This window comes from Macrotis lagotis, chromosome 2 (assembly GCF_037893015.1).
Source record: "Macrotis lagotis isolate mMagLag1 chromosome 2, bilby.v1.9.chrom.fasta, whole genome shotgun sequence".
Classification (NCBI taxonomy): Eukaryota; Metazoa; Chordata; class Mammalia; order Peramelemorphia; family Peramelidae; genus Macrotis; species Macrotis lagotis.
Window position 1 is genome coordinate 33118283 of NC_133659.1, and position 9383 is coordinate 33127665.

At 42.9% G+C, this 9383-nt stretch overlaps 1 protein-coding gene across 1 annotated transcript in view; it reads right to left on the reverse strand.

Annotated features, from left to right (window-relative positions):
- Positions 1 to 9383, reverse strand: part of ARMH1 (armadillo like helical domain containing 1) — a 62141-nt gene that overhangs the window by 51444 nt on the left and 1314 nt on the right. The window lies entirely within an intron of this gene.

The following is a 9383-nucleotide window of genomic DNA, read 5'->3' on the forward strand; positions in this document are numbered from 1 at the left end:
TGTGTGTGTACCCATTTCTAACTCCACAGGGCCTGGTAAATAGTAGGCACTTAATAAAAGCAGCTGCCTGTGTGGGAGGGTGAAGTGTGAGTGCTCTGAAGGTTCCCGGAGAGTCAGGAGGAGGACTCTGGGGAGTCCAGAGGGAGCGGACGCCGCCTGCCTCCCATTTGGAATCATGTCAAGTTTAATGTTTAAACCACCAGAACACTCTGTGACCTGGCAACCAGGAAGACACATGTGCTGACTGAGCTTCCCAGGAACCCTTTCTCCACTCTGATCCTGGGACCTTAGGTAGATCAAACTCTTGGCTGAGGGTCTAAAGTTGACCTTTGGACATTAAACACTACATGAATTTCTGGAATATTTATTTTGGTGGGGGCAGTGGAGTTAAGTGACTTGCCCAAGGTCACACAACTAGTGAGTATGAAGTGTCTGGGGTGGGATTTGAACTCAGGTTCTCCTGATTCCAGAGCCTGTATTCTATCATAATTTCTGGAGTATTTAGAAATTACACTTGTTTCCTTGATAAACCCAGATGTCCTAAGGCAGAGAGGGAGACAAAGTTATCAACCCCATTTCATAGATGAGGAAAGAAAGTTCCCTTTAGCCAGAAGGGGCTAGTGGGAAGCTACTCAAAGACAGTCAGGAATCCAACCCAGGTGTATGAAGTCCAAATCCAGTCTGTCACTGTCTCTCTCTCTCTTCCTCACCCTACTCCTGAGCTCTAGCCCCACCTTACAACTTCATTGCTGGACATCTCTACTAAAATGATGAGATGGTCCTTCTCTTTGTCAAGGCTAAGCCTAACTATTTGTGCATATACCTCTCCTGTCTTCTCAGAAGCTCTTACCTTCAATTTTTCTCCTTAATTTTCAATTGTTCCTTCTCTGCTAACTTCATATATGCTTAGATCTTCCCTATCTTCAAAAAAACCTTTGTGTGAACTTCTGCTCTCTTGAGCCATCATCCCATTAGCCCTTTCCCTTTCTCATACTGCTCCCTTTTACACACTACTAGACCTACCACTTGACTGAAACTGTTCTTTTCAAGATGACCACTCATCTCTTGTTGGCTAATTCAATGATTTTTTTTTTTAGGTTTTTTTGCAAGGCAAATGGAGTTAAGTGACTTGCCCAAGGCCACACAGCTAGGTAATTAAAGTGTCTGAGGCCGGATTTGAACCCAGGTACTCCTGACTCCAGGGCCAGTGCTCTATCCACTGTGCCACCTAGCTGCCCCATCAATGATTTTTTCCCTTAATTTTTATCCTTCTTGAATTTCTCTGCAACCTTTGACATGGTTGAACATCCTTTCTTCCAAGACACTCTCCTTTCCCTGGTTTTAATGACACCGTTTTTTCAGTTGTTTTTTTTTTTTTCTCTTCTATTAAGACTAATCCTTTTCAACAGAATGTATGCAGCATGGGAGGTAGAGAGGTGATCTTTTGGAGTCAAGGAGATAAGTTCAAATCCCACCTCAGATAGTTATTAGCTGTGTGACTCGGGCAATTCACTTCAACTCTGCCTCTGATTCCTCTGGGAATAACAGCATGGACTTCCAAGGTTGATGTAAAGATCAAATCTGAAGTGCTAAATAGTATGCTGAGCAAAGGAAAACACAAAGAGAGGGAAATAGTGTTTACAGACTGACTTCCCTCCCCCCTGCCCCCTCCCCCAACAAATTGATTCAGATTCACTCAAAAACCTCCATCCTGGCCTAGGGCCTGTATGACTTCATGCTTCTCCTGTCTTCTAATGCTACCAGATTCTAGCCTGAGAGCTGGCTGTGGAGCTTGGCTCCTCTTTTTAGATGCTGAAGCCTTTTTGAGTCACAGCTTTGCTGACACAGTTCCATTAGCAGCTTTGTTTTAGAGGTGTTAATGTGTTTTTTCAAGTTCCATATGACTGAGTATTGGAATAGGAACAGAGAACGCAATAACCTGTTCTCATACTTGCTGGGAGGCATAACAATTTTTCTTCTCTGTTTCCTTGTTCTAGGTTTTATATGGGTTAACAAACCATTCTTTCAATTTAGGCTTCATCTGCAGAAAAATGGTGTGCTATTTTTGCAAGGATGGTGGATGGCTTTTCAGGATTTCTTTTGACTCATTTTTTGACGCAGCTTTGGTCTTTTCATCAGAAATGCTTGGAAATCCTTTATTCCATTAAAGATCCATTTTTACCTCCAGTAGGATTATTTTCATCTTTGCAGGGTAAATTATTCTGGGTTATAAGTAGCAGCTGCCAGGTCTTGTGTGATTTTGAATGTGATTCCCTATTACTTGAACAAGAACAACTTTCTCTTCCTCCTCCTCCTCCTCCTTCTTGTTTTTGTAGGGCAATGGGGTTAAATGACTTGCCCAAGGTCACACAGCTAGGTAATTATTAAGTGTCTGAGTTTGGATTTGAACTCAGGGACTCCTGACTCCAGGGCTGGTGCTCTATCCACTATGCCACCTAGCTGCCCCTTGAACTGCTTCTTTTTGGAGGCTTGCAAAATTTCCCCTTTCATATGGGAACTTTAGATTTTGGCTATAACATTCCTGGAACTTTTCCTTTTGGATGGTAGATTGGTAGGTTCTGTCTTTACATTACTCTCTGGTTCTAATAGATTGAGGCAGTTTACATTTACAAGTTCTTAACCTATATTGTTTGGGTAATCATAATTTTCATGATGATTCTTAAATGATCTCTCTTTGATCTGTTTACTAGATCAGTTTTTTTAAAAAACATCTCACTTTTTATTCCATTTGTTCAATCATTTGGTTTTGTTCTAATGTTTCTAGCTGTCTCACTGAGTCCTTGATTTCCATTTGGTCTTCTAGCTTTTAGGGATTCTTTTGTACTTTTTTCAGTCTTCTTACACCTTACTGCCCTCCACATATTCTGCTATCCAGGGACACTAGTCTTCTTACTGTTCCTCATATGAGACAATATCCCTTCTAACTCTATGCCTTTACATGGAAAGTTTCTTATGCTCAACATGCTCTCCTTCATAATCTCTGCCTCTTAATTTCTCTGATTTCCTTCAAGATTAGTCCAAAAAAAAAAAGATTAGTCCAAACATTATCTTCCTCAAAGGACCCTTCTTGGTCCCTTCCACTGTGAGTGCCTTTCCTCAGAAATGACTTCCCATTTATACTGAGTTGTGTATGTACATAACTGTTTGCATATGGTCCCCCCCCCCAAATAGAATGGGAGCTCCTTGAGGTTAGAGACTGTTTTTGCCTTTATTTAGAGCAATTAGGGGTGTAGTGTATATAGAACTGGACCTATAATCCAAAGACAGAATTCAGATCTGGACCCTGATGATTACTAGCTATGTGACCCTTGGAAAGTCTGTTAACCTCTGTTCGACTCAATTTCCTGATCTGGAAAATGGGGCTAATAACAGGACCTACCTCTCAGGGTTGATATAAGGTTAAAAATGAAAGAATGTGCTTCGCACTCTTTAAAATGCTATATAATTGCTAACTGTTATTATCATTTATAATAAATTCCTTCACATCTGCTGCATTTAATAAATTCCTTCACACCTGCAGCATTTACTTAGCTCATAGTTAATAAATTCATTTTGACTCTGATGCTAAATCCAACCCTTTTTCCAAAGCACCAAGTAACCTTTTCCCAAAGCTGCTAAAACACTTTTCCTAAGACACTGGCCTGACCAAATCACAACTTTGTTAAAAAAAAAAACTTTCAGTGACTCCCCATTACCTTCCAGAGAAAATACCAAGTACTAGCCTAATTCAATACCCTCTTCAATCTGGCTCCAACCTACCCTCTTGCCTCACCTCACACTATTCTTCATGTGCTCTAAGATGCTCCAGGGAATCTGGCCCACTTGCTAGTCCCAGAGTCCCACCTGCCAATGCTCAGGGCTGGAAGGGACCGCAGCCTCCATTTCTCTCTGTTGCCATGGTGAGGCAGTGATTGCCCCCCTTCTTGGAGGTCATCCAACAACCAATACTTGTTGGAAGTATTCTAGGGGAGATTCATGTTCAGATATAGGTTGGACTAGATTTCTCTGAGGACCCCGAGGGCCTGGGATTCTGTGAAATCTTCTTGCTTCTTGGGCCCATCCCAAGTATTCCTCCAGCTAGAAGTGGCCTGGTTCTCTGTTTAATTAGGCCTTTAATCTGTAGACATGGTATTGCTTCCATTAGTGTGTTTCCCGAGGGAGGCAAGCACCCACCATTATTAAATGATGATGTCCCCAGCCCTAGGGCTGGGCCTTTCACAAAGTGCTCAAATACCCATTAGTAATGGCACCTCTTACTCCCTCCTCCATAGCATCTCTACTTATCTTTGCCCAGCTGGTCTCCCTCTTTTCAAAGAAGGGATGGCCATAGTTAGCATTTTATAAGGTGGGGTAGATCTAACAACCACAGTGTTACTGGGGCAGACTCTCATTTTGGGTTCCTTGTACTTGGTGTGACCCACAAATCTAGATAGAAATCTAGAATGTGGCAGTTAGATGGCACAATGGATAGAGAGCACTGGAGTCAGGAGGATTTGAGTTCAAATCTGACCTCAGGCACTTATTATCTTAGTTGTGTGACCTTGGGCAAGTCACTTAATCCCATTACTTTGCAAAAAAAACAAGAAAAAAATGAAGCAATCTAGAGGCGCTTATCTAGATAGATTTGTTGGAAAACCCAAGTTCTCATGTCAGGTGTGGGGAAAGCAGCAAAACACACACATCTTAGATGACTGGTGCAAGGTCCAGGAGGTGTTTTCAACTGAAAGAAGGCAATAGCCCTGCTATCACTGGGCGCCAAGGACAAAATCAGTACTAGGCATGGTCAGGGACATTGTGACTGGAGCTACTGGCTCCTCTGTAAACACAAATGCTCTTTCGTCACAGCCAAATGGCATTCAATAAAGCGAGAGTGTTTTTTTCAAATGTCAAAGAAATTATTTCCAATTTGGTGCTCACAACTGGAGGCCCTAATGATCAGAGGAAATGAGAAACAAACAAATTAGCAATAATGGAAAATTGCTTGTGGAAAGCAGGATTTGATTTATAGGCAACTGATCACAAACCTGCTTCAGTAGCTCCACTGGAAGACTATGGAGGGAAGGAAACCAGAGCAAAGGCCTCATTGGGAGTGGCTGCCATCACTTCAGTGGAAAAAAAGCTGGTTTGAAAAAAAATCAAGCACATGAAATGAAAATTTGTCAAAGATGGTGTATTTTTGGCTTTCCAATGAAGGCAGTGTTCTTCTTGGGGAAAGAAGGTCTCCATTATCTTTCTGTGGTTTCCAGAACACAGAACTAGAAGATGAGAAAATGGAGGGCTCAAGAGAAGAAGGGATTGGCCCAATGCCATGTAAGAGGTCTCCACATGTTTTTGTGAGGCTGTCCCACCTTGGTTGATCCTACCTGTCAAGCTGCTCCTTCTCAGTCATCTTTTCTGGGCCTACATCCCCTCACTGGTCTGTCCTGGCCTTCTCTTTTCTCTCACCAACTGTCATGAATTTAATTATCTTCTAGGCAGTGACTCCCAGATTTATCACACCAACCCTGGCTTCTCTTCTCAATTTATGTCACACATCACCAACTGCTTATTGGATATTTCCAGCAGGATATTTTGTAGATGTCTCAAACTCAATATGTCTAAAATTTGAAACATGAATTCTTTCTCTAATTTTCCTATTTCTATCCAGATCAATCCTATGCTGTTAGACAACCAGTTTGGCAACCTTTTATCTGACTCATCCCATATATCCAATGTGGTTTTTCTTCTCCATTCACACAGCACATCTTGTCCAGTATATCATCAACTCTCACCTGAACTGGCCTCTTAACAGATCTCCCCACTTCCAGTCTCTCCCCTCTCTACTGCATCCAGATTGGGGTTGCTAGAACAGTCTGATGGATCTCTCAGATTCTATGATAAGAATAAGGTGGGTGGAAATCATTGCCTTTACATCTTGCTTATTCAACCATCCATTAGAATGTAAGTTTCTTGAGAAAAGGGAGAGAGGCAACATATACCAGGAACATCAAACTACTATCTTAACTAATACCACCCCTCAAATCTTGGAGAAAGCAAGGACTCAGAATCCAAAATTCTTGGGAATAGCAGTGTTCCCTAGATCAATGAGCCTGCTTTCAAACTGAGCCCCACTGCCATCAACTAAGGGAGAAATCACTATGGAGAAAGGACCTCCCTTACCTGTTGCCATCAACATTAACTGCTGTTCCTTTTCATGGGTGGACAGTTAAAACTAAGAGTCCTAGGACTAGCAACAATTTTCTCCCATCTAAGACACTGGCCCTGTATCCAATCCTGGACAATGCTTCAGTGGATGCTGTAGCCACAGCTAAGACTCCAAAGAAAGTTCCCATCACCAAAGTTCTTGCATTGTCAAGTGGTTCAATACCAGAAACAGAGAGGTATGTTGTGTCCCTATTAGACTAGGAGTTCCTTGAGAGCAAACCCTGTCTTCTCTGTTTTTCAGAGCTTGCAACAGTTAGCATTTATTCAATATTTTTTCATTCATTCATCTCTTGGTTGCTTGACATATTGTAGGATCTTAGTAAATTTGACTTTTTCCTTCATTGATTTCATCCCCAGCATACAGGAGGAGTCGTTGTCTTTTGATATTGAAGACTATGACTTTGGAAAGTGATGTCATGACTTACATATAAGATTGATTAAAGTGAGGGGCTATTATGCAAAGATCCCATTTCCACAAGCCCATGTGAATCCAGTGGCCTGCCATAGTAAGATCAGGACAGTTGGTGATCATTAGGAGACCTTGATCTTTTCGTCGGGTCTTTCCCATATCACCCAGTCTCTTCCACAGTATGATATTATCAGGTGACAAACTTTGGCCAGTAGGGTAAAGTTAATTGGTTATTCCTCAATCAGGCGGCTGAAGAATCTGGCACAATCAGTCCTTAATAAAAATGTGTTAATTAACTGACTGAATTATAAAGAGTCTCTTCAGAGGTCTGGCGCACCATGATCCTATGACTCTGGGACCTCATCTTAGGGAAGGGGATTTTTGGACACAGGTAATTTCAGAAAGATTGTGGAGAAAATGGAAGTGATCAAGTGAAGAAAAGTGTTCACTGCTGCTGCTGCTGCTGCTACTGCTGGGGGATGGGGAGATTCTCTCTGAGTTTCAGGGCTTCATGTTCTGCAGGGTTGAAGGCATTCACAGTTTGTCTCTCCTGTGAAGATGCAGACTTGTTCCTAGAGGCTTGCCCCTAGATCCTGGTTAGCTGAAAACAGCCAATTCTTGACCTCTCATCAGTTTGTGTGGTGGAGAGTACTAATGATAAAGGCATCAGAAAGTAGCTCCTTTCTTGCTTTCTTTGGGGTAGTTCATCACCCCAACATTTACAGCTTCCCTAGACTGACCAGGGAAGGACTGGGCTATAGTTGGACTCATGGTCTACTTTCTGTGGGTGTTTATGAGATGATGGGACTTTTCTTAGGCCACAGTGTTGGGAGCATTTTTTATTGATATCCTTGATATGACACTTTTATTTAAACTTTTTGAATTTATGTTTTGGATTTTTGCAAGGCATTGGGATTATGTGACTTGCCCAAGGTCACACAGCTAAGCAAGATTAAGTGTCTGAGGCTGGACTTGAACTCAGGTCCTATTGACTCCAGGGTACTCCACTGCACCACCTAGCTGCCCCACCACCTTGTATTTTTGTATTAAGATGAGAAGTCATATGGTAAATCCTGACTGATCTAAACGGGGGAGCTTTAGTGGGGAGGGTGCATTCTGAGTATTTTTTAATCTGTTATAACAGAAATGAACTGTTATTGCAACCAACATTTATTAAGGGACTACCATGTTCCAGGTCCTGACTAGGATACTGGGGGGGGTTTGCAAATTCCTTAAGGGATCCCCCTCACTCCCCAAGTCTGGCACTTCCCCTAAAACTTTAACACCAGTATTAAACACATTCTTCTCTCCTCTTTCTTAATCCCTCAAACACAATGCAGGGATTCTTATGAAATCAGAACAGAACTTTTACTCTTTCTCCCCCTCTTCCTCCTCCAGGATCTGACCTTGAGGCCAGATGGAAGGGGGCTCATCTTGTTCTGCATTCATAGCCCTTGAGACACTTGAGACACTTATACCCTCCTCTCCGGACCTAATCTAGGTCCTGATGCCCATGACACAGACCCCCAACCCCTTTGTTATCATGACTGCTCTCCTTGGGAGACAAAGACCCTTCCTAAACTGGACACAGTCTGCAGATGAGGCCTGAGGCAAAGAGGATAGAATGGGATTAACCCTGATCTCCACAGATCTTATATACTTTATCAAAAGTTTTAATCAAATAGAGGCAAATCATGTCCAGACCTTCCCCTCATTTCCCTGACTCCAAATCCAATGCTTTCTCCATACACCTTTATATCAGGGAGGTCATAGAAATGCCCCTGATGCTTTCTGAATGGTGGCAAGTCAAAGACACAATTTCCCAAGATGTTTGGAGGCTGGAGAACTGTGCTCATTGGAAGAAATTCTCTGAGTTATATATATTTTTCTTAATCAATCAGGAATCATTTATTAATAGCCTTCCATATTCCAAGGACTGGTGATACAAAAGCAAAAACACTTATTGCTCTCGAAGAGCATATACTCCATCTGTTTGGCTATCTATAGTATATATACAACGTATTCAAGGTAACTTGGTGGGAAGGATGAATTCTATTTTGTAGAATATTCTATGTCTAGCTCAGGATAGTGGTGTCTGCGGTCAAGGGCTCTGGCCAGGAATCTCCTAGAAAGGAAAAGGTTTAGAAGAGCCTAGAAGGTTGCCAGCAGAGATGGGGGATAGCAAGTGGGAAGGCTATCGTGGATGAGAGGAGGCTAACCAGGAGGGCTTCTGCTTCCCAGCAGAAAATGAAGGACTCTGGGATTTGGCCAAAAAGCTTCACTACATCACTCATCAGCTGCCCCTGGAAGTTTACCTGGACTGAAACTCTGGGAATTCCTGTCCCACAGGAGCTCCCAGCTTAGAGGGGGAGACAGATCCTAGTGAGGGTTTCAACTAACTGCATGTCAGATGGGGAGGTCTCTTGGTTCTTGGGGGGCAACAGCCAAGCAGAGGGTCAGGTCTATTCTCAGTGTCATTTTCACGGCTAACATGACGGCAATGTTGAGCAGCTTGACAAGGCCAAGGACTTTGGTGACAAGGACTTTCCTTCCTGGGTCTTTGGCCCCAGTCAGCATGTTCCCGGGTGGATGGCTGAGGGTTGTGGGCAGCAAGAAAGCTGCCCCCCAGAACTCTTGGGGCCAAGGGAGAAATGGAGGTCAAGGGCATGTTGGAGCCTGACCTCCCAGCTCACCCTGGGGTTCTCGCCTGCCCTTTCTATGGCAGTTGATGGGTATGGCTGGTCCTTTA